This window comes from Calliopsis andreniformis, chromosome 6 (assembly GCF_051401765.1).
Source record: "Calliopsis andreniformis isolate RMS-2024a chromosome 6, iyCalAndr_principal, whole genome shotgun sequence".
Lineage (NCBI taxonomy): Eukaryota > Metazoa > Arthropoda > Insecta > Hymenoptera > Andrenidae > Calliopsis > Calliopsis andreniformis.
This window is the reverse complement of record NC_135067.1, coordinates 5786051-5812727: the sequence shown is the minus strand read 5'-3', so window position 1 is coordinate 5812727 and position 26677 is coordinate 5786051. Positions and strand designations below refer to the sequence as shown.

General features: G+C 34.9%; 1 protein-coding gene across 3 annotated transcripts in view; it reads left to right on the top strand.

Moving 5' to 3' along the window:
* Nucleotides 1–26677, top strand: part of LOC143180522 (uncharacterized) — a 125987-nt gene that overhangs the window by 7280 nt on the left and 92030 nt on the right. For all 3 annotated transcript variants that reach the window (XR_013002141.1, XR_013002143.1, XR_013002140.1), the window contains exon 2: nt 3785–3841. The gene's annotated coding sequence lies outside the window, so the exon portion shown is untranslated. The remainder of the gene's footprint in view (nt 1–3784; nt 3842–26677) is intronic.

Below are 26677 nucleotides of genomic sequence, written 5' to 3'. Positions count from 1 at the left end.
TATTCATGCGGAAAAATCGTGCACTGAAAAAAGTAACGTTTCATTTACAAAGATACGATCCTCTGCACAAACAACATTTTATATTTCTTCCTTTTTCACTTCTCATCGTGATCGTTAACGCAGTTGCTAATTGAGACCATAAAAAACTGCTCACTTTTAGATTTTCGAATAGATTTCGAAAGCTTCCTCTGCCAAAAGGGCAAACGCAGCTTCGTCGAATTTTGCAAAAATCGCACATTTCTATCAGACCAAAGTTGGAAGCTGTTGACGTTGCATGAGTTTTATTGAAAAACGCGGAACGAAGCACACTCATTGACATGTTGAAAAAGTGCCGTTTTTTAGACATTGGTTTTTAATGGAGACGAAAATATAATTTAAAAAAGCTGATGGAATTAATATCTCCCCTAAATTTTGCCAGGAACAAAAATTTGAAGTAAACTTTTACATCTCTGTAAATAATGGCATAAAATGATCTGGTACCGGATTAAACATTGTACCTCTGACAAAAAATTCCAGAATGGTGAATATTAAAATACAGGATAACGAAGCATCAGAAGAGTGTAGGTAATTTTTATTATTTAAAAAAAAGCATTTCATATTTTTAACTAATTTTAATAGCAGATCTGGAACCTGGAACAACGTGCGCGCTGCAAGTCATTAGATTTGCAAATTAATGCTAACTCGAAAAATATTATTTCGAGAAAATTGTATTCAATGTTTTATGTATAGGGTAACACTGAAAATATAAAAAACTATTTTTAGGCATTTATTAATAACCTACAATTGTGTATCATGCATAGCTCTAGATTCAGCTCGTCGATATAAATAATCACTAACTTATCAATCTGGCAATTAACGCCCAAATGCAAGGTACAGACGAAGTTTAATATTTATAATGTTAAAATCACATCGAAATTGTCTCTGAGGGGAGACAATTTTACGTTGAGAGGAGATAATAGCACAGCTGCTTTTGAAGTAAACGTTCACAATTGTTTTCATACGATGGTAACGCACACCCTCTCTTAAAAGTATTTCAACACCTATTGTTTTAAATGAACTTATCACTCTGCAAAGTAAATTATCAGTACTAAATCGCTTTTCTTACAAATTCTATTACGGATATACATTTAAGATACATCTGATTTAACTGTAATGTATATAACTTTAACCCTTTGATAGTTCATCTCGAGTGAGACTCGAGTATAGCTTCAAGTGCCAATCTGTTTATTCCGAGTGAGACTCAGACATGACAAGGGGTTGATAAAAATAAAATAAAAAATAAAACATCTATTTTACATTTGTTACAATGTATAGAAGTATTTTAAAAATTAGAAAACATTTTTTTACAAAAATTTGCAACTTTATTAAGTTGTTATAGGATTAACGTGCACCTAATATAATTATATATATATAGATTTATATATATATAGATTTTTTAGAAGAGTTTTCGCTATGTTTTATTTTGATAACTGTAGACAGTTTTTAAAAATTCCAGGAAATTCTGGAAACACAATAGAAAAATATAGCATCTGGAACAATACACAAATTAATATAAAGCTATAAGACAAAGAAAGAATAAGTAATTAATATCGTTGGTAAAATATTCAATGAATTATTTCCTCTAATGGGGTATAAAACAAGGTTCATTAACATTTTATGGAATTCTTTTATAATTACATAACTCTTTCCAGAAGTTTGTTGTAATAGAAAATCCCAATATTCTTAACGCTCCGACACACTTAATTTTCCCACCTTTCGTGGGCACATTGAATCTATTTTGTCCGCGATTATTTCTTTTACTGACCTAAGCTTTCAAAAAATCAGAAAAAATATTGGGATCTCTATTAAAGTTTGCATTTCAATGTACCATCGCTACTTGAGTCAAATTTTTCTAAGATTAATTAAATAGAATAAAAAGTCGGAAGAAGATTACAAAAAAATCAGAATTTAAAGCCATCTGCAAATTTTGTCAAAAGAAAAGCTCTTCAATATAACGCCCTTCATATTTGAAAATCATCAGTCCAAGGTGAGACTCTTATAACAAACAATTGCCAAACTTTATTCTTGAGAAACGAAAAAATGCAAAAGCTACTACAAATAAAATGTACGATTTTCCAAAATAAGGAGGTGACTTTTGGTCCACCCTGTACCGATTCTTTTGTCGTTTGTCCCCTGCCTCTCGTTGCATGGCGCGCGCCTATTGTCGCGTAGAACAGACGAAGGATCATTTGGCTGCAGCAGCGTCCTGCTCGTCTACTGGCGACGCTTGAACGGTTCGCGGCGTACGCTAAATCTCAACAGCGATACCGTGCCAGGGGATTACAAATATATACAACACGACGAATTACACGGTGTCGGCGTCAGCAGGCGCGGGGACCGACGTGAAGCGGATAAAATTAGTCGCGCGTAAAGCACGATCGGCTCGACCAACCGAAACGCTTCCGCTGCTCTTTCTTTTTATTTATTTATTTATTAAGCGGGTGCTGCCCCTTGGTGCGCATCAGCGTAATGGGGGATTTAAGTACACAATTTGGCTGCCAATGACGGGAGAAGGTGGATGTGCATGGGGATAGGTGAGTGGCCAGAAATTGGCCACTTGGGTATTGTTTTAATTTGGAGGAATTTCTGGCGTGGGACCTGTTTTTAATGGCGAGATGTTTACGCGTTCACCGTCGTGCATTTCTCAACATTTTTAGCCCCTTCGCTTGTACACAGAAGTATGCAGTATTGACCCAAAGTTTTTGGATCTTTTTCTAAATTATCTTCTTCGTTTACATAACTTCAATAATAGAGTACTTGTCCATATTTCTAGTGATCGTAGCTAATTCTGTGCATTCAGATTAACATTATTTATAAAAAAAAGAACTTTTATAGATAAATTCAGGAATTATTCTTTTTATTTAAATGTACTGATTAACGTGTAAGATTACAAAGAAATATTACTTTTAACGAAAATTCTTTTTTCAAGAATAATTTTAATCCAAAAGCACAGAAATACGGATGAATATCTTAGTAAACGATATTATTAATTTATTACACCATATTGGAATAAAAGCAAATTAAGAAAAATTAAGAAAAACAAATTAAGAGACATGATTAAAAAAAAAGCTGGAAACCATTATATATTGATATAATGCATACATGTACTGTGTCTAAAGCATCCGATGGGCGTAAATTTCAGATGTTTCTAAGACGTGCACTTAAGTTTAAGACATCCAAATTATGTCGTGAAACGTTCAGGCATAAAATGGACATAAAATAGACGCCTTCAAGACGTGTGCTATCTGGGTAGCCACTCTTTGGCACTGAAACGATTACCCTCTGTTTCATGTTCGTCAATTTTCCATTATCTATAATCGACCTGAACGATTCATAGATGTTTCACGGAGTCGATACCTATCCAACGTCAAGCCCCGCAATGTGATAGGTCTACCAACTGCAGTGCCTCGACTGTGCCGCGTTTAATGGCAGTCTAATAGAACTGGAAAGCCCGTAAAGCGTCGGTTGCAGAGGACAAAAAGTCCTCTGACCCTTGTCCTTGAGCGCGCGCACCCTGTGTACCCAACATCTGTTACCCTCTAACGCAAACTGTCATTGAGCCGAGCGTACACCATTCGCGTTGCCCGCGGCAACGCTCGTTAAGCTTCGCTATCGATAGAGAACGGTCTCGGCGCAGCCCTCCATCGCTCTCCTTCTCTTCGTTTCCCGTTAATCGCCCGCGACACTCGCTTTTCGCGTCTCGCTCGAGCCACGTCTAATCGGAGGTTTTCGTTTTCTATTCCAGAACGGCGTTTTTCCGAGGCAACCATGGATCCCACGAGCAGAGCGCAGATCAGTTAAGGTACGATACACTTCGCTTTTCCCTGACACCTTGAACCCTTAATTACTCGCGTACGTTTCGAACGATTCTTTGCTCGATTTTTCAAGTTCAGAGTTTCATTATTGCAACGAGATCTTGTTTAATCTCTCGCGAGTCAATTTTATAGGACAGTGGTGGGTAAATCTTGTTTTAGTAGCCATGTTTCGCTTGTTAGCAATACTAGAGAACCACATCATCTACTGAAATGCTATTTTATATGCATACGTATAGGTACATATCTAGAGGTTTACTGCGTTTCAGAATTATATGACCACTGTAGAAGGTTTAGTTCTTGTATCTTGTGATTGAAATTATATTAGGCTAAATATTTTGTAATATTTTAATACCAAATTCGAGGTTTTGACATTTTCAAGAGCGAATAAACCGCGACATACGATTTAGATACTTCAAGCTGGTAGTTATAAGATGCAGTGTACTCGTTAGAACTATATATATGTGTTTGTATGTAGTTGAAATATTATAAGATGTGAGGGTATGTAAAAAAAGCTATCTGAAAAAATACTTGTTTAGGCGGATAGATTCATTTAAAATTAATTTTAATACTAACAATGAGACCCAAGGAGTATTAAGTGTTCAGAATAGTCATAAAGTCAGAATAAAAAATTTTGAAAAATAAAGTTAATTAGTCGTAATAAAAAAATACTTATCTCTCAGCTGGCATAGTGTCAGTATGTATTAGAATGTGGCAAGATCACTGTGTTCTTATTATAAAAAACGATTAACCCTTTACTGACAATGTATTTCTACATTTTCTACTGCAGGAGCACTATGCAATGAGACTTCCATGTACTTATGAAAATTTTAAACATGTAAAAAATTATGTATACTTATTATTTAAATTTTTATTTAGGTCCCATTTCCTCACAGTATTTTCGAAAATATGCACTTGTACAAAAGTTCACAGTTTAGTTTTCCTAAGTTAAATCATTCATATGCATAGTATAATTATTGAACGATTATTTACAAGTTTTTCTAAACAGAACCATGCTACAGTACATGCTATACATATTTCATAGTGATGTAGAAGAAAATGGAAATCCTTGAAGGGTTAACAGTAGTTCACCGAGATTTCATAATCTTTTTGCTATATTAACCTCTCCAAATTATCCATAGATATTTTAAATACTAAATACCCACTAAAAATGAAATCAGTATCAGTATTCTGATCTTCGCCACATCTGTTACAACTATTTGGAAATATTTGCCATACTACGCGAGCAATTAAGGGTTTGCCCCGCTTTGAACAAGCGCACAGTGACGTTTGACAAAGATGTTATTAGCAAAGTGAAGCGCATCGATTTCGGGGCGAAGCTTGCACGGACGCTTGCGAAGTCGTTGCTTTTAGCAATTACGCTCGATCGATTAGAGAAAGGTTGGTAAACTGGAACGAGGAACGTTATTGCATGCTGTGTGTGGCTGGTTGCCTGTCATTAGGTCATTGGGTCGACGCGACAAAATAGCGCGTGCACGTGGAACCGACGGAGATTTTGGGTCTGCTGGTTATTATTAGGTGCAGTTCCCTCTTGCCGAAATTGTCCTCTTCCTACTGCCCTCCTTCTATTCTTTACACGTTCAAGTTTCAACCGAAGGCCACAGGATGCAGTCGATGCTCCGTTTTCTTCTGGTGTTGTTCGCGAGTAACGGTCACGTGCCAATCACGTAGGAGAGCTTCTATCGGCACTTCCGGTTCCGACGTGTTACTGCGCATAACGTGTTCTTAAGGCGTGAATGGGGACCACTTCTGCAGCGTCATGTTTGGGTCTGTGTTGAAATATTAATAATCATGTCCCAGTATATACGTATCTGCAGTAATGTTATTCTCTTGAAGGAAGTTTTGAATTTGTTTCTCCTCGATTTTGATTTTGATTTTGATTTTGATTTTGGTAAAACAGTGGTGTATTGTTTCCTATTGCAACTTGTAGAATGTTAGACATAAATACTCAAGTTTTAAGATCTAAATGATTAAGCTATTAAGCAAGGAAATTAGGTTAGTGCCTGTTGTGACTAAATTTCTAGTAATGAAGATATGAAGGTATGATAAATTACAAATTATAATGCTTAACGTGAGATATCTTAAAAAGGGGGTGAAAATTTCGTTATATGTATAATAAATGATATGTCGTGCAATTTAAAAAATTAAATCACTTTTTCTCAGTTTCAACAAATTTTCCTTCCTCTTCAGAGATTTTAAGATACCTCTATATTGTACGAAATAAAAATCGTTCATTGTGAAAATTTGATAGCTAGGAACCTTTATATTTATAGTACACTGTAGGCAAAGTGAGTTAATTCATTTACAATGATTTTCAAATATTCAATATTTTAAACGTACCAGAAAATTTTTTAAATAATTAAAGGCCGACCCAATTAATATATTAAAATTGTTGAACTCAAATATTGTAGATCATGTAATTGTGCTATTATCATCATAAACATCACTACGACTACATTACCATTACTGATTACACCTAGTCATACAATAACTGGAGACATTTTTAAATAAAATGATCATAACGCGGGGAGCCAATTGAACTGGAGATATACAGAGATATGCTGAGAATTAAAATTTGAAATTCTATTATCCACGGGGAAAATATTCTTTTCTACCTTTCTTAAAAATCAAGTTGAGAAAAATTTTAATAGATAATGGAAGTCCAACACATTAATCCTCAATACAACAAACGTTTTTTATATTAAAGACACTTCATTGAGGAGAATTGATGTTCACAATATTCCTATAACAAAGTTAGATAACTTATTTTATTTAAATCTTTATAATTATTGAGTGTCTGTGTGCAGTATTTCACGAATGGCCATCAAAGTTTATAGCAGAGGTTTTTACAAATTAATCCCATTACGCCTTAGCTTATTTTTGCAAAATAAAATAAAAGTTTCTGCTATAGACTTCGATTGCTATTTATGAAATGGTACAGCTTGCATTGCAAAAATTTTAGTTTTATCTCGATAGAAGAATCATTTCCGCCACGTTGAAATATTTACTGGGCTGCAAGACCCTTTGCTTACGAGTGCTTGACGCTCGAGTGCAACAGAGCCACAAAAAGTGAGGTTAGAATTGATCATTCACTCGTGAAAATATCGAGGTTTGCATTTTTCACTAGTTATTCAGAAAGGAGTGACTTCACTGAATTCATAACACTTTTCCAATAAACATGGTACCAAAATATAACGTATTTCAATCTATTCCTATTATTTCTAGCGTTGCTACTTGTTCAACTAATTTACATATTGCAGAGACTAACCGTATTATTAACCCCTCAACGACGGGATCTGTATTTCGTATGCACTTCCATCTTTTCCTACATCATTTTTAAATATAAATAAAATGGACCATACTAGGGTCCATTTTAGGACCCAACTAGACAATTCTTTTAAACAATACTTCGTGCATTATAACATATGCACGAATCATTTCACTTAAAAAACGCGTGCTTTCTAATGACGTAATTTTCATTTCCATTTGTACAATCTTTTTCCAGGCAAAAATACGTTGTCATTGAAGGGTTAAAGATACTTTAAATAACGTCGTGTTTGGTATCATTTTCATCAGAAAAGCGTCAGAAATTCATCGATTCCATTTCTATGAAGCTCTAACGAGGAACATGAAACTTGTTACACTTATTAATATACACTCTACAGCGACCTTCCTTTTTATGGCTCCATTGTTCTCAGACGCCTCGTCCCTCCTTCTCCCTCATTCTCGATTCACTCTCCCGCTCTTATGGCTCGACCATAAAGCCCAGTGAAGCGTGAAAAAAATTCGCCTACCTCGCTAAGGGAAGCTCGACAGAATCTACCAAGTGTCCCTTAGAGAGGAATCCCTCCGTCGCAACCTCAATCTCTGGGTCAACGTTGAAACGTCGACGCCGAAGAACGTGCTACCGCGTTGTAGACGGGCGTGGAGACGAAGAGGGAAAGGGAGCGCTTTGCAGAACTCCAAGGCTAAAATTCGGACAAAGAGCATAGACCGAATTTTTAAGACGCAGAAATGTCGTCGTCGACGAAAGCGCGGGGAGCAAACAGAAAAATGCCTGGGTCGTTTGTCATCGACGGCGTTCGCAATGGCTTGGTTGACGGGGTGGGGAGGAACAAAGCATCCTTAACAGAGGATATATTGCTCATTTACTGCAGTACCTCAACAATCATAATTTTTCGTGAAACGAAGCAATAACTTCATTTCACGCGAGGACCTGTTTTTATTGTACTAATAACTCGAAAATAGTTATTCCTTAAGTTATCTCGTTATTGCAGGAAATGAGCGATAAGAACGAAAATCGAGCATGACGAAATTACGTGGAAGGATTCGTTTCAGATTTATTATTTTAGATTTATTGAGGAAACGTCTGAAATTGAAAAGCTCGTAATAAAAACAGCCTTTGTCAAATTTTACAATTTTTGTTAGTAAGAACTAAACGAGAGTCCATATACATGAACAGAGGCTCACATTTCGGCAAGAACTGCCTTAAAAGAGGCTATAAACGAGATTTACAGTATAATGAAATCTATCCTCATCAAAAACGCAGTATACGTATTATGACAAATATTTTGTTAAAGAGACATTAACCTTTTTAGACCTGACTTTTCAGGAGAAGAAAAGGAAAGGGATGTACATGATTGCACTCACAGTTTTAACATTTCAAGTCAAATATCGTAATAGTAAGACAGTGTATATTGTAATATACACTAACTCTAAAAGGATTAATCAATTGAACTAGAATAAAAGATGTTACAGTACTTTTTCAGTACCCTAGAAAAAGACAAAAATTGATATGGGTCACTTTTGTTATGAGCTCTTTAATTCGTACAAAATATGTTTCACTACTAACTTCATTGTGTCTGACTTGATTAGTAGTTAGTACTCGTCGGCAGTAGAATAAGTCCCTAGTCAGACACATTTTACACGTATTTCAGGCGTTTTCTCAATTCGAATATTTCGGAAGCGAAGTTTGAAACATCCTTTCGTCTATTTTCATCTTCGTCTTATCTTATCATATAGAATCACCCCTTACAATTCTTAACACATTTTGTTGAACATACTGTTGGAGAGACTGAAACAAAAACGATATTTCTTAATTCTTTTTCGTTTTTGAGTAGATGGTATTTAAAATATTATTATACCTATATATTTTTTTCATTAATTATATGTTTAAGTATAATAATACATTTTCTTACACAGAAATGTTTGAAATACATTGTAGTTATAGGTTTTGTCTCAGTGTAAAAAACGAATTAATTCTTTAGTTGTTTTTCTATAACATAAGAACTGCAAATTTGTATATCTGAAAATGGAAATTACGATTCAAAGAATACCTTTTACATACAAATTAACTTTTTAAAAGATAGCTATGTTAAAAATAACATTTATTAGTTTACTTCTAGAAACTATTAGTTTTCCCCTTCAAATATGTAAAGTCTAGCGTTTATAACTGGAATATACACAGTGTTTTAGATCTCAAGCTACAAACTTTGCCAACATGTTCGGGGGGTAATCCTGAGCAAAAATATTAGATACACCTTGGGTTGATTCGGTTTCATTTTCGAGATATACGCGTGTAAACAGAGATAGTGAAGCTGCTTTTAATATTCAGTACATGTGATCCATGGAAACACGCTTACTTGCTTGCATACAAACAAGAGGTGATCACTTTGAACAATTAGTTTGTCAGTCTAAATGAATACAAATCAGTGTAAAACGTGGTTTCAAATAAAATGTTATAATTAAAAGTTAACTTGTTTGACTGCGTCTGATTACTTGTGGTTTATACTACTTTCCTTTCCATATCTTGAAAATGAAGACAAGTCGACTCATAGTGTATATAATATTTTTTTGCTTAAAATGATTTCCTGAACATGTTGGAAAATTTTGTCGGCTGAGATCTGAAACACCTTATACAAATATTTCTATGTAAGGAATTAATTATTGTGCCTAAAGCTATGACTAAACTAGAAAGAAATGAAGAGGGTGGAGCATTTAAATGAGAACACCTGTATATCTCCATCATTTATAATTCTATGAAAAATATCTTCAGAACAAAGTTGCACTGTTTGAAGGAACACATGTAAGTAGCATTTTATAACTATCTAATTCCTGTACTCGTAAGTTTTTTAAATTTATTAATTGTTTTTGTCATTTAATATATACTTACGTTTAATAGGGATAATCTGTAATTAGGTTTTCGTATCAATAGTAGGGGCTGTCAGTCATCGAATCAAAGTCAGTGGGACTGAGAATTATGGTAGCAGGTATACAGGCACGATTTTTCAATTAACAGTAATAGGGACACTGCACTTCTTTGTACATTTTCAATTGTTTAATTATTAATATATCATATTTAACGTCTATAAAAATATTCTTTTATAAAAAAGATACTAAGCAATATTATGCTTCAAACCACAACGATTTATAGGTTGATAAACAACTCCTAAAATAGTTAAATAGAATTACACGATAAGCTGAACGTGACACTAATTGGAACACCTACCCTACAAGGATATCAAAAAGAAGTTATAGTATGCCATTTAAAAATATGAATAAATAACGGAGATATTCAGGTGTTCCTATTTAAACGCTCCACCCTGTATACGTACAACGATCTTCACATTTTCTGTTTCTTTTTCCTAAAAAAGCACGAGAGAAAAAAAGAAAGAAAGAATTAAAGAAGCTTGTTACTGTCTCGGCCCCTCCAATTGTATATCCTTCCTTAAAGAAGGTAACCGAGCATTCGACGGATGTCTAAGGCAGCATCCTTTACGTTGGCGCATTTAACGAACACGCTCGCTTTCGCGTGGGGCTAATGCGCGGTTCGGGTGGGAGCTGAGCTTTTTCGTTGCCACGGTAAACGCAGGTGCACGTTTCGTAGCATGTATCGAGTGGCGGTCTGAATACGCATCCAGCAGACAGCTTCTTTCGTAGCCACGATGCCGCTGGAGTTTTGTTTACGCGTGAATAGTGTCGAGTGCCCTCGCCGACTCGAGCGCGGGAAATCGAGCCCAAACGCGCTGGCCGGTTTATTTCTAATTTGATTTTCCCTCGAGCCGCCGCGGCTGCCTCCATTCCGCGGAGAGCTGCCCGCGTTTCTTTTTCGTGAAAGCGATTCGTCCGTGTTCCAGTCGAAGATTCCCAGGGAAGGAACGAAAGAACGATCGTAAAAACGGTCGTTCGCTTGTGATTCAGCAACTCGCGGCGACGAGTTATGCGAGTGAGAGCGAGGAGCTTGTAATTAGAGCTGTTCAGATAGCAGAGAACCTTGAGGATCTGAATTAGCTCGGGCGCGACCAAGTTTGAAGAAACGTGACGATTTGGAGAATAATGAATACAATAATGCATGCTTGAATTGTAATGGAGTTTGAGGTCTGCATAATGGTCTTCGCGTAACAGGTCGAGATGTTGCAGGAGAGAGCTGGAGTTCGAATAGGTTTCAATAGATTTAGGTTATACATACTGTTGAGATTACACTCAGCTATTCGTGAGCCAAAGTAATTAACTCTAGATTAGTTTTCTGAATTTTTTTTTAAATTTTAGTGGAAAAGTACTTAATTGATGTTTAACTTTCTGTTTTTAAAATCAATATAAATATTTGTGGAGTTGATCGATTTGGTAAATGAACGGCTCAATTAGTGGGGCTTGGTCATTGAAATTTAGGTGTAACAGGTATATTGGAACTAGTGTATATAATTGATAGAATGGAATCATATAAAAATGGATGATGAATGGAATTATAGGTCAACCACGCAAACTTAGCAGCCTTTTGTAATCTTATCCTAATTATGTGGAATTAGAGAGGAGTGTGGTGTCAGTGTATTAATTATGAATCTAGTAAATTGTTTGGGTTCGCGATTGTTTGATGATCAAGATTAATTCATTTAATTATAATTACAAAGGCAATGATTCTATATAGAGATTTTATAAGATTGTTTCTTAGTAGGTTTTTACCACACAACACTGTATTTCAAAGCTGATTTATTGTACGTTAAGCGCCTCATGATCATGACAATCTCTGTTAAGCAGATTTCCTCTAGACATGAGTAGAAGGGGTCGATGGGTCTCTTGATTACACGCTGAAGTCTCGAGTGCGCTAGTGTGACTGCGTTGTCAAGTTTTATTAGTCAACTTGCACATTATTAAAGAAAAAATGAAGCAAAAAATTTTAATCTTATCATATGAAGAATCTTAGTTAGGATTCGCTACCAAATATTGCGAAAATCTTGAATCGTACATCTGCAAAATGACCAAAGAACATTTCAGCAGAATACTAGAGTACGTTTGAGTACGTGATAGTTCTGTGGTTGTAAGGTAAATTTGAGATGTAAATTGATGATGTCTTAATTGACATCTCGAAAATCTATATTTTCAGAAAGAAAAAAAGGACATTAAAAGAATTTCTCACCTAATATAAGGGTTCAAGAAGACAAGTCCATAAGGCAGTATTAAAACTGAAAACTTTACACACCAATGTCTCGAAAAGAAAACCATGTGACTTAGGTCGTTTTGCCTTACGACAGACTTCTATTATGTAATGGAAAACGATTATTTTCTGTTTGCAAATTAATTTTTTTTAGATAAATGGAGCGATTCACGGTAGAAAAGTTTTGAAAATACAATTATTATACAGGGTTTTCGACGAAAGGGGTAACAAATTTTAAGGGGTGATTTCGTACGCTAAAGTAAGACAGAAATAGAAATAAATGAATTTGTGTTTCAGGTTCCAGGTTTCGTTTTCGAGTTATTAGTGCTGATTATAAGAAAACGTCTAAAATACACGTGAGTGAGGTATGTGTTACTTAAGACTTATTCTACTGACTTCGCTGTGTTTGATTTGACTAATGCACGTTGACAGTAAAATGAGTCAAAAGTCAGGCACATTTCAGTGAATTTTAAACGTGTTTGCATTGCAACAATTAATGATAAACCAAGAGAGCCGTACTTTTGACAAATATTTTAATTTTTTACAGAATTAAATAATTAAGGAGTACAACTAAAAAATATGTAACTAAATATTATATCTATAAATTGTATACTTCTTCAAAAATTTATTAGAAATATAAATAGCAATAGAAATAGCTACGTTAAATTAGATATTCTTTAACCTTCAAAGTTCTAACTCTGATAATAACTCTGAAACGAAGCTGCAAACTTAATTTCATCATTTTTTATTTTTGTCCTATTTTAACGCGTAGAATCATCCTTTAAAATTTCTGACACCTGTTGTCGAATACCATGTATATATATTGTAACACATTTTAAGATAAGTAAAAGGACAACAAAATAACTCATAACTATAGGCACATCTTGCATACATAGTTTATAACTTACTATTCGCATATTTTTTGTATAGTCCCTACGTACATTTCTCCCACTTTTGTATCTGCATTTTACATCCATAGTCTCCTCATCACTACAAACACTTAAAGCATAAACGATTAAGCAAATTTTCTTTTCCCTTTTCCCCTTATCAGTAACCCTTTGAACTATTTAATGAGGAAGCCATTAAGATATCCACGGACCCTTCCCCACTTTGTCTAAATACACGTAAGCTCGACCAAATTGAGACATCGCTTCGACAAGTCGTGACTCGAGCTTAGCTAGCGCTTCGAAAGCATCAGACTCGGGCAGCTTTAATCGTAATAACGTAACACGACCGTCGATGAACGAAACGGTGAAACGCGGATGTGCCTCGCTCTCCTCGTGCCTGTGGCTGCAGCGAATAGAAGATGTGGGAACGCCGTGTCCTGTATTTCTTCTACTCCGAGGCCCCCGCGTCCTCCACCCTCCTCCTCTCTCGATGCTCGTTGTTTTTTCGCGAGACATATCGTTCGATCTGTTTCACCTTTCTCTCCTCGTTCATCCAGAGAATTCTGCTCGCCTAAACGTGCACGTGCATGTGCATATCTTTTTTGGCTCGACGAAGCTTGCCATCGCGTCGACGGTCTATCAAAGCCGCAGAAGAAACAACATAGGCGGGAGCAGGGGGGGGGAAGAAGAAAGAGAAAGCATGCGCCGAAACCATTAACCGATGAAATACCGTTCGCTTTGTATCCGTTGTTGCGTTAGCTATTCTTTTCGCCTCGCTTGCGCCGAGTTCGAATTTAGCGTGGGTATTAACGAGCGAGCGAGAGGGCCGCGGAACGACCACGCAGCGGCTGATAATAAGATGGCCGACGTCCATCCTCCTGGCCTCGATACCTGGATCGATATAAGAGGAAATTAAGTTTTTCAGGAGATCTTTTTCGCTGAGGTACTATAGAAAAAATTCATCTTGCTCTTTGCTACTTCGATCGCTTACTTTCTCTGTCGGCGTTCTTACGTAATGTTACGCTTCGCCTATCTTGTGGGTGGGGAGCTGAGAACGAGTCGGCTTGGGCTGTGTGTAGCGGGCTGAAAAGACCATTTCTTGGCCAAAATTGATAAAAAAATTTCTGAAAGGAAATTTATTTTTAACTCTACAAGTGAAATTTAAATTCAATCAGTTGCAGTGAATTGTGTTTAGAGAGTGCAATTATTCTAGTTAAAATAAAGAAAAATAAAAGACGAAAAGGACCTTTAGTTTATATTGAAATAGAATGAAATATACAGATGTCCTAATTCGATAGAGTTTGAGTCTAAATTGCCGAAATAATCAAGCATCGATACATTCTCTTTTCATATTTTCCATTATTCTTATCAGAGCTTCTTCATCATCACTTATATCTTTCCTAATGCAGATGTAGACGTTACTGTTGATAATTGTGGGTCAAAAGATAGAGTATATATTACAGATAAAACTTCGATGAAGAATTAACTGCATGAGTGTAACTGCAGTCTTGAAAATTCGTCGCCTTAAATTATTTTACAATTCTTTCTAACTTACGAAATAACAGTCATTACAGAACTCAAAATATTTAAAAAATTTGCAGCAAGAACTACCTACCTATGCAATTTTTTTTAGCAATTGTGTACTATAAAAACTGAGAACAATATCATACATTTTTATTCAATTTTTTAACACAAAAACTATAGAGGCTTTAATGTATTTCTATTTTTACTGTACCAAAATTACAACTTTTTGAAAAAGTATACAACTCACAGGAATAACATGTTTTTAGTTTAATTCTGCATTACCTGAGAAAGAAATAGATAAAAAATAAAATAATCTTACCAATCATTTCTTCAGCTTTGGTAATTTAAATGTTAAAAACCATTTCAAACTTTAAATAGCTCTAGAATCAGCATTGTTCGTAACGACTTACAAAAACTGCTAGCACTACAATTAACAATAAGTAATTTAAGTATACCCGTTTAAATGCATTAAAGGGTAATACATGCCTCTATTCTGATGTTCCATGAGCAATTAAAATAATTATCTCTACTTTCGACTTAATGGAACTTTCTTGGGAACAGTTTTACACTACAGTTCTGAGATGAATAATCAACAGTACAAGACCTCTGATATTGAATCACTATCATCGGTCACATAATTATTTGACAACATTAGTATATTTAGATTCTGAAGTTTCGATGGCTGCATACCATTCTAAAGAAAATATGACTTTGTGGAAATGTTAGAACTGAAAAATTAGATTTTTGTCAAGAAATACGTGCCATGCAGTGTTCTCTATAAAAATGAATTGTCGAGAGCATCTTTCTGTTCGTGGAGGTTGATTTTTCGATTCACGCGTCGCTGATAAAGCAACAAATCGACAGTGACGTTAATGAAGCTATAATGGGTGGCTTGACGAACGTCAGCACATGCAGACAGTTGAACGCCACTGCTTTTTGCTCTCGCAGATGGCTTGCATTTGGTCAACGACATCCGTGTTGGATTGTGGCGTTTTCTCGTTATGAGGTTGAAATTTAAATGTTTGTCGAGCTTACATCGTGTACTGTTGCGAGACTGATGCAAGTGCTACTGCGATGTCATGCAAACTTGATAGGAAGCGGATAATTAGAGGAGATAGGACAGAATAAGGAAGCAGTTTGGGGAAAACTGTCAGTTGTGGTGCATCGGAACTTGTCCTAATTAACCCCTTGACACCAAAGTCGATATCTAGTACAGAATTAATATTTTATGAGAAAAGTGTAACAGTTATTTTTAGGTTAATTAGCGTTTCGTATATTCAAGTCTTTTATTATTTCGAAGAGTGACATGTATACAGTTATTTTTTTCAAATTTTATATCGAAGTTTTGGAACGTTTTTTAAAGAATGTAGTTCAATCATTTGTGAGGAGATAGGAAATTTTGTTCCAGGAGTTCAGAAATTAGAATAAATAAAAATTTCAAAAATTTAAGTGAAAATTTGAATGCAAAAAAAATTCTCAATGTTTGAAATTCTTAATACTTGGATATTTGAAATTTAAAAAGTATGAATATTTAAATATTTGAATATTTGATAATTAGAAATTTTAAATATTTGATAACTAGAAAATTTAAATATTTGAACATTTGATAATTAAAAAATTTAAATATTTGAACATTTGATAATTAGAAAATTTAAATATTTGAAATTTGGATATTTCTGAAATTTGAAGTCAGTTACGCTAAGGAAAGTAACAAAATATAATTATGTCTATTACTTACTATGATTATATGAATAAGATTATAACTATTACTTACTTAGGTAAACTTAGGTAACCAGATATTACCCTTAGTTATTATTACCAGACACGTCTGCAGTGTTTCAATTGAGTCAGGTACCTGTCGCTTTCAAGGGGTTAACGTATCTGTTACATCATCTGTTTGTGGGTGACAGCCACATTTACATAATTATGGATAATATTAATTTACACGTTTGCGATTGAAAGTGTAGGTATAGCTCTTTATGAATAAATGAAAACATTAACAAATTAGTTTATTTCTAACTATTAGAGCTGCTGTATACTTATAATTGGTTATTTTAATGAAGTGTCTAGCACATCTGGACACACTCGAATTAAGTTTGTGTGTTACAGTTGTAGTTACCTGTTTTTAAGATGTTTACTTGTCAAAAGCACACTATTGTTTCTATTATTTATTGAAAATATTTGATTATAGTCTCATCTTTCACAAGATGAACATGAATCATCAATAATCAATTTAAAAAACGAGTACTTCATAATGTATGAACTTATTATTGATAACATGTTATAGGATTATAGGAAGGGAAAGACCATATTCTTTCGAAAATACGACAGAGAAATCATAAAAGTCAAACTCATGGTTTGGTTCAAACAATTTTCCAAGATTATGAAAACAAAAACCGGTTTATTTCGCAAAAATTGTATGTGATAGCGCTGTCTTAACATTACTTGTTAATAAAAGGTGCTTCCCTTGTTCTATTTTCTCCACCATGTCTAGTTAACGTCACATTGCGCGCGTGTGTATTTCCCCAGTATATTCTCGTTATAACCTCACGATCTGAGATCAACGACGACGCTGCAGTAAAATAACGATACACTTATGAAAAAAGGACACTGAATAGTTCATAACGGCAAGGCTAAAAAGATAGTATCCTGTTTATCAAACTGTCTTTTCTTTTCCCTAAGGAACCATAACGTCGTTGGCGCAAAGGGATCGAGGGCATTTTTGCATCAACAAGCAGCCGGTTTAATAATTGATACAATGTAATCTCCACCCTGGGAAAAATTAACCATTAATCTGTGGTTTTAAGGCAAAGTGACCTAAGACCTAATAATAAATCACATGTCTTTTTTAAAGTTTTCAACTTCAGTGTTGTCTTATGGTCTTGTGCCTTCTTAAATCATTATTTTTAAGTAAATAAATTCTTTTAATGTACTTTCTTCTTCTTAGAAATAAAAATTCTAGGTTCTATATTTTAAATTCTAGATTGTTACTATCATAGATATAATCCTAACAAATTCTATTTTACATACTCAGTTTTTACTATTTACTCTGCAATTACTTTAGTGAGGTTTTTCGCAATCATATGAGTATTTATATTATAAACGTTATGGAATTCCATTGAATTTTTTAAACAAGAGGTTAGTTAGTGATAGCGAAATGTGTACACAAAATGTATACGAAAAGAACGTGAATAAAAAAATAAAATTTCATAGTCATATTTAACACTAGAAAGTATTCGCTTAAAAGAATCTTTTGCGCGTTAACATACATTTATTTTGTTATTTGTAACATGATTTACAATTGAATTAATCCTTCAGGGAGGTACAACCACTTTTACAACCACAAAGAAAAGCTAGAATTCTATGTATCATTAGAAAGTTTGTGTTGTCTACACTGAATAGCTCTTACGTGTTTTATAAGTACTGAAAAATTATTTGTCAAAATTCTCCCAAAGGGAACTATGGTCCAGCACATGCTATACTTAATTGAATTGTACAATCAATTAACACGTATTTCAAGTCAAGTAATATAACACGTTCACATTTGTCAAATTGCCCTAAAGCACTCGTATTCAAGTCATTTGAATTCAACTAACTTGACTAACGTGAACACACTTAAACAAAATAGAAACTTGAAGGGATATTTCAAGTCAAGTAAAATAACAGATTCACATTGATCAAGTCGCTTCAAATCACTTACATTCAAGCTGCTTGAATTCCAGTAACTTGACTAATCTAAACAAGGCTCAACACTGTCACATCCAGGAAATTCGCAGAACTCTTTGCCGCAGTAATCGTTTGAATTCTTCCATCAACACAAATCGTTACTGGTTGTAAAATATCGTCTCGTTTCGGAGACGTACATCGGCCGGTCGTTGAGGCGGAAAACCTGACGCTTATCGGGAGATTGGAGGCCCGTCGTTACGATCAGAGGTGAAGTGGGATTCGGGCGAAGGAACGTGGAGATGCTTTGCTCCAGCGTGTGATCATTGATCGGGGAGCACCGAAACGAAACTAATTTCGGAGGGGGCGGAGACGCGGCCACCTTATCCAATTTTCCCTCAATTTCTTTTGGAATCGTACACAGAAATATGGAAGACGTTCAGATTGCACTGCGTGATCGGATCCTTCGATCAATCGATCGTTGAACCGAGAGTCGAGTAGAAGATGGACCAGGTTAATCCAAACGAAAATGGTTTAAGGCTACCAGAGTAATTGTAGTTACAGAAATCTCGCTTTTAACGAGGTTCGTCATTGACGTCTTTTAGTGTTCCTGATCATCCAGTAAGACGGCTCAAAATTTTCTAGTTTAGAAACTATTCTTCTTCATAGGCGATCCTTAATGATTTTCGTTACTCGTTCCTTGTAATTTGACGCTGATTAATCATGATTGAGGATCAAACATATGAGATTTTTTCACGTGGGATGCTTTGTTGTCTTCTATAGGTGTAAGGATGGAGAGGGGTTCTTCGAAATCACAATTCTTTGAAGAAGATAGTATTAAAAGAAATATATTAGAATAGGGCGTACAATGATTATGGATAAAATTGTTAGACGCAACTCTATACAGATTCCACTTTTCGTGACTTGGGAAAATTACTAATCGCCTCGTCGCCGACGAGCTAGGGTTCTTGTCCTCACTTTCCTGAAGGTGTTGTCTTTTCGGCACCCAGTCAAATCTTTTTTCGGAAATATCCACCCTCTGGAGTCGGTGAAATGAGGGAACATAGATCGCGTGGGGTACATCCACCTGGACTCCTGTCGGCTACCTAAGGCCCTGTCTGGGGTGCAGATGTTTTATGACCAGTCTCTGGCCATTCCAATCCCCTTAATGAAGCCCGCCAAATTCGGAGATCTTCCACAGTAAAACGCTTAATGCATAAACCGTTCCCGAATTCTTGAATTTGTCGGAAGTCACGTTCTCCTCATAAATCGACATCTGCTCCCCAATCTGGTCACCATACCTCTGTCGTCGCCTAAGTTTTCTGCTACTTCTCTAAATTGCCTACATAGGTATTGATTTTTAGTTAAGTCTTTTTGCACCTAAAATCCTAGTGCATACAGTATGATATTTATGTAGGTATCCAGGGAAAGAGGATTTAGTTTAACAAGATTTTCATTTATTTTTATTTATTTTTATTTGAATTTGTTTAAGGATTAAAGTGAAGCTGACTGATTGGAGTTTTCAATATCCACGATGTTCGCAGAAATGAGGCGACCTGTGAAACTAAATCTCGGTCAAAAACCCTGACCTGTTCACTACAATAAGAAATTGTAAGGGCCTTCCAAGCACACACACATTCTCGAACAGCTACCTAGCTCAACTACCTACAATAGATACTCGATTAACTGGGTGCAATTATTCGCAGCTTCTTTTATTCTGGAGCTGCCGTTATTTAGTGTACCTCCAATAAGAGTACAGAATATTATCGATTGGAATTTGAATTGTCATTTAACAGTAATCTCGCGTAAATAATAAAATATAATTACTAGTAGAAGAGTGCTTTAAGTGTGAATCTCATTGATAAGCTGGATAATCGAGATCTTATTATAGTTGAATGTATTTGTCTTACCAATGTCCACAAACTACTCTTCGTTTCAAAATTATACTCTTAATTTTAGTGGATTATTACTGAAAAATAGAGCAGATTGGGCAACGTACAACTTTTAAAATATTGGAACGTATATTGTTTACAGCCTATACAGGGTATTTCATAACATTTGGAACCCACTTTGGGAGTTGATTGTATGCTTAAAGACAATGAAATATAGTCATATAAACATATGTCTTTCTAATAAACTCTTCTAATAAACCGCAATAGTTCGTAAACACGATTTTTAATTGGATCTTTTTTCCTTGATGAGAAACTAACAAGCAGAAAATACGTTGATTTTTTGAGCACACGTTTACACGAAGTATTAGAGGAAATTCCAGTCGATATTAGACTTCGTACGTGGTTTATGCATGGTGGAATTCCACCGCATTTTAGTCGCTGAACTAGGCAATTTTTAAATCAACATTTTGCAAATAAATGGCTAGGTTGTAGAGATTCTATTCCATGATCTGCACGTTCTCCGAATTTGAATCCATTAGATTATCATTTGTGGGAACATTTAAAATCTGTTGTATACGCAACATCGATTGAAAATGCTAAAATACTACGAAATAGAATAAAGCAAAGCTTCCAACAAATTCGAGAAACACCAGAAATGATAAAGAGAGTAACCAGATCGATGACAAGATGAGTGCAGGTTTGTCTTCAAATGCAAGATGGTCATTTTGAGCATCTTCTGTAAAGGTAATTAAAATAGAAATTTCATTATATCTCATAAACGACGAAAGATAAGACGTGTGTTTATATGACTCTTTTTCGTCGTTTTTAAGCATACAGTCAATTCCAAAAAGAGGTCCCACATGTTATGAAACACCCTGTAGAACGACTATAAAGGTTTAATTTGTGACCTGCGACATTCATTGATGTAGGGGTCCTCATACTCGTATGCAGCATTTTATTTTAGGATATTATAACGCAAAAATATTATTAAGTTTTTCTTGTCTTGGGATAGTCATTTATACTACTCTAATATTTCTGACAATTATAAATCATAATGTAAGTGTGAACAAGTATGAACATTCGTTTCGTTTAAGAGTATACCTACCTATCTCATATACATATACGTAGTACATTATTTCGATGACCCTGACTCAGGTTTTTTTCTTCGAAACCAAAGTTTATGGCACTTTCGTTTATCCAGGCACGCGACAGCTATTAACTGCAGTGTCCTACTGTTTTTACGACCGCGCTGCATTTACGAGGCCGTAGTACTAAATCATTCGTGTAGAAGGGTAGTCTGCTTATTCACCAGTTTTATTATTATTAGACAGGGCTTTATGTTTTTATATTTGTAATTTTCGCCATTAAATAATGAATAGCAAGGTCGGCGACATTTTCCTAAAATATTATTTCTCAATTGTAATTCTTCAACGCAACGTTTCTACATACATGTATAAGTATGTATTCTGACCATTCGGGCTCTACTTACTCCCATTTCTAGTCGCACTTTCAGTTAGCGACTAGAAAACTTTTCACAGTAGATTTCAGTAAAATTTAATTAAACCCAGTTGCCTGTACTTTTTACTGTAATTCTATTATCGTACAAAATAAAATACAAAATATGAAATAAAATGTAACAGACAAAATGCAAAGTAAAATGTAATAAATACGAAATACAAAATAAGATATAAAAGACAAAATGCAAAGTAAAATGTAATAAATACGAAATACAAAATAAAATACAAAATATGAAATAAGATATAAAAGAAAAAATGCAAAGTAAAATGTAATAAATACGCAATACAAAATAAAATACAAAATACAAGATAAAATACAAAACAAAACGTAAAAAACAAAATACAAAACACAAAATTCATTTCCCAAGATAAATGTGTCAGGCTCCAAAAACCAGCCCCAGCTGCAGAGTCTTAAGTTAGCGACTAGAAAACTTTTCACAGTAAATTTCAGTAAAATTTAATTAAACCTAGTTGCCTGTACTTTTTACTGTAATTCTATTATGGTACAAAATAAAATACAAAATATGAAATAAAATGTAACAGACAAAATGCAAAGTAAAATGTAATAAATACGAAATACAAAATAAAATACAAAACAAAACGTAAAAAACAAAATACAAAATTCATTTCCCAAGATAAATGTGTGAAGCTCCAAAAACCAGCCCCAGCTGCAGAGTCTAAAATATTTGAATCCATTTCTGGCCCCTACTCGCAGAATAGAAAAATAGAATCGGGATCTGATCGAGATGGTGTTCCGTGACACGTTCGACCCGCGCAAGCTTTGACAGTTAGCGGCGCGATATTGTTCGGGTATCGATAAAATCGATTCGCGAAATACTGTGTACTACATCTCGCGGGGCACGAAAGGTCGAATTGGTTTCCCCGAGAACGTGCGCCCCGCGTTCGTGCCAAAGCGATGGATATCGATCCCCAACAGAGACGGAACGTCGTCCCAGAGTTCGAAACGCTCTTCCCGGTTATTCGGCCCGTCGGTTTTGCATGCGAGACGGTGGCCCCTCGCGTGGCAGTTTCGACAGAATCACCGACAGATATAGCGCCCACGATCAAGAGAGTTCGTTCGTTTGCACGCCTATGAGCGTTGGCACTGGTTGCCCCCCCTCCCTCTTCCATTCATACGGTCGATGCAGTTCCTTCGATACGTCTTACCTTTCAAACGTTTATGTACCTCGAACTCGTACGACCATTCGTGGTTATATCGTCTCCTCGAGCGAAGACGCGTGGCGCCAGGATTCTTTCAGCTATTTGGCTGGGGATGGTATCTGTGCGTACAGGGTGATTCGGAAATACGGGTTAGCGTAATGTGACTTGGCTTGCGGGGAAGATAAAGAAGTTCTGGGGGTTTCGGGTCTTGACGGGCGAGGTAAAGTTGTGGGGGAAGTGGAAGTAAAATGAAAGGTTCAAAGCTTAAGATTTAGTGGCATACAAAAAGTACAAAAGTAACAAAATCGGGGATATTTTTTAGTATATTGTATTCTACATTTTTGTCTTCTGTAAAAGCTATTTATATTGTTAATTTGGAAATTGATAAAATAGGTACTTTCTTTACAATTTTCATTTTACGTGAGATTTTGATAATAAAAGTTTTACATTAAATTGTAGAAAATTGAATTTCTATATCCATACCACGAATGGAAGTGAATGTTGTTGCATGAGATCTGTTGGAGTTCTTTTTATCTTTTTTAGTGATGATGTGTTTATTCGCTATCTCTTTGAAATAGGGATTTTCGAGGCAAAGTAAAATATTTCAATTTAATGAAAAGAGACATATGAATTTCATGTGCAACGTACAGGTAGCTTAATTAATGAATAAGTTAAAGTAAAGATGTTTGAATAATCATTGCCATAGCATTTGAATGTAACAATTAAATGTTAAAAATTCAGATAATAACAGTAAATAATTTACTTAACTAACAGACGGTCTGTCTAATGATAATGGCTTTTGTTTGTGAAATATTTAACGAAAAGAGTCGCTATTAGCACTACTAAAAGCACGTACACATATATATGAATACTCAAGATTTCAAGAAGACGTACATTTTATCTAACTGCTGAAATCTTAAAGTTAGAAATAGTTTAATCGATATTCTTCGTAGAAACGAGTTTCTTACATTTTCAGAGCTTTCAAGTGATTCCAAGTAGTGAGCTTTTACCGAGAGAAAAGTTTATCAGAATATTACCCCTCTTTCAGATTATAGAACTAAATTAGAATTCATTACATTTTACGATATGCTTATTAAAAGGTAATTTTGGCGGGTAGTTAATGGAACATATTTGGTTCCTGAGATTACCTTTAACAATTAAGAGTTAATAATCTAGTGGTCAATAGCAGAGAGATGAAAAGCGTGTTTCTGTATAGCTACGTTCTTGCTTTATTTTCGAATAAGGTAATAAATCTCCCAAGTATCATGAATAATTGAAGCACGTTATTTATGTGAATAATGTGTTTAATATCGTCGATTACTGAGTATTAAACTTTAGATATGAGGATTATATAACATGGTCGCTGTGCTGGACGACATGCAATTTATTACTTGAAACTTTACTGAAATCCCATAGAAACGTGAGCTATGAGTTGCCATTTGAAGCGGTCGATGCGTAGTGTGTCGCTTGTTAGAGAGGTCTGGAACCTTTTTAAATATATTTGAAAACGTATAACTGACAAATAAAACAAAATCAGAAATACAATTTTTCCTCATTATAAACTCCTTGTTATATTCACAACATTAAATTCACTTGGAGAAAACACATTGTGCTTATTTTAAGAAGATTAAATAAAGCAATAGTTGAATGTCCATAATGGGAAACATGTATATTTATTAAACAACTTTTGTTTTATTATCTTCTTTTATTTGTTATTCAAATGTCGTATAATTTTTAATCGTTCTATGAAAATGTGTATTATACGAATTAATGTGAATACAGTACTCATCTTAAATTTTTATATGTAGCAAAGTCTGTTGATATACTGTCAAAGGGGAACGTACTTTGTATTAAAAAGTCTAGTATGTTGTGTTTCTATTCAAATCTCATTTTTGATCAATTAAGTATCTTTTTAATGAAATAGTCTGTGGCCACCTTAATTTGCATTGTTTTCCTTTTATGTGTTCTGACCATAGTAAGATTGTCAGAATTATAAACTTTAAAATAAGGACTTCACAAGCTAATTGAAACATTTCTGTAAAGAATGCCATTACTATAAAAAAATGTTTGCAAAGTACTGTAGAGATAAATATGAAAATCTGATTATACATGTAGCCCAAAATGTCAACTATCATCTGTATACGTTATTATTCCAAAATACAATGTGGAGTTATGAATACAGGATAAACGAAGGGATAAATTTCTACTGTGACCGATTCGAGAAGAGTAAATACAGTTGAATGGTAGTTGAAGCAAGCACTCGTAGCAGAGAGTTTCCCAACTTTTGCACATAAGTAGTGTTGTCTCCCTGTAGGTTCAATTTGCATTATGCGCTATAATCTCTGCGCTAGCACCATCATTTGGTGTCATCCCTAAGGGGTCTCAGACAATCAATATTTATTGTCAAATGAATATTGTCGAGTGTGATAAACAGTAGATCACATGGCACGATGAACATTTACTGAAGATTTAATCGTTTTTGATTTTGCATTTAATTCATTATATTCTACTGACAGGAAACCTGTATAAATACTTTTTTGAGCTTCGTTGTTACGAAAAATAAAGTAAGAAACCAAAGAAGTAGTTAATTTAATACTACACAAGATGCTTTAGAAATATATTACTTATGTAGACAGTTTGTATGTGTGATAAATTGTTATCAATTTTAATTTCTAAAACAAGTTCTTTTCTCATAAGTATCAACACTTTTTTAAGCATCCAGTATTTTGTCAGTCTGCACGAGTGTTTAATATTAGATTTATGAGATAGACTATTATAGTTTGCCCATGTAGTCAATTTTTTGCATGATGGGATTATTTACTTTTGCCGATAAGAAGATTAAAAAATATTGATTTGAATAAGTACTTCTGTTTTTATCAAACCACATAACTTTCGTGGTTCCATTTCACGAAATCTCTGCTTCTTTGAATATGAAATTAATGACAACATTACTTATGGAACAATCCAAATTAAGTTCCTTAATGTATATACTGGTTGTTAAAAAGTCTGGAATCTAAGACTATAGAGGCATGTACCTTCTTTTCTCAAGGCAGAGTAAAACTAGCTTCATCAATAAAGATCCTAAAATCCGTCTTTTCAATGTAAAACTTGCTTTCTGTATTCACGATCCTTCGCTAACGTAAGTCTTTTCACAGAACATTCAATGAAAACAAAAGTACTACTCTCTAGATACATTACTTTCACGCAGTACGGTAGCAGAAAACTGTACAAAAGAATGTCGTATTCAAATCGAAGGAAGACACAGAAAATATTTCTCATCAACATTCAATAAAAAAATCTGTATCAGTTGCAGCAAGAACTCAACTCACGATTTTCATTAATTAAATATTTTTATTCCTCTCGACGAATACTCTAAGTCCCCAAACTCATCTCGTTTCAACAGTCTCTATCATACAAGCCATTGACAATCCATCAATCCATCTCCTCGCACGTTCAATAACATCAACACTAAAAACATCGACAATAAATATTGATCATCCGAATATCTACAAGCACTCAAAGCATCAAACCCCTTTTCGTCACCCTGTATAAGCTAGACACTTAGAGCAAAGTGGAGTCAACGTCCGTCGACTAGGATCAAAATCAGCTTCGAAAATTGTTTTCGACCAGAAGACGCAACGTCGTCGACAGGTCGCCATCACCAGCGAAGATTAGGGGGTGGTAGATGGGGATCGCGTGGTAGGGGGTCGAAGATTAAACAGGGCGAAGG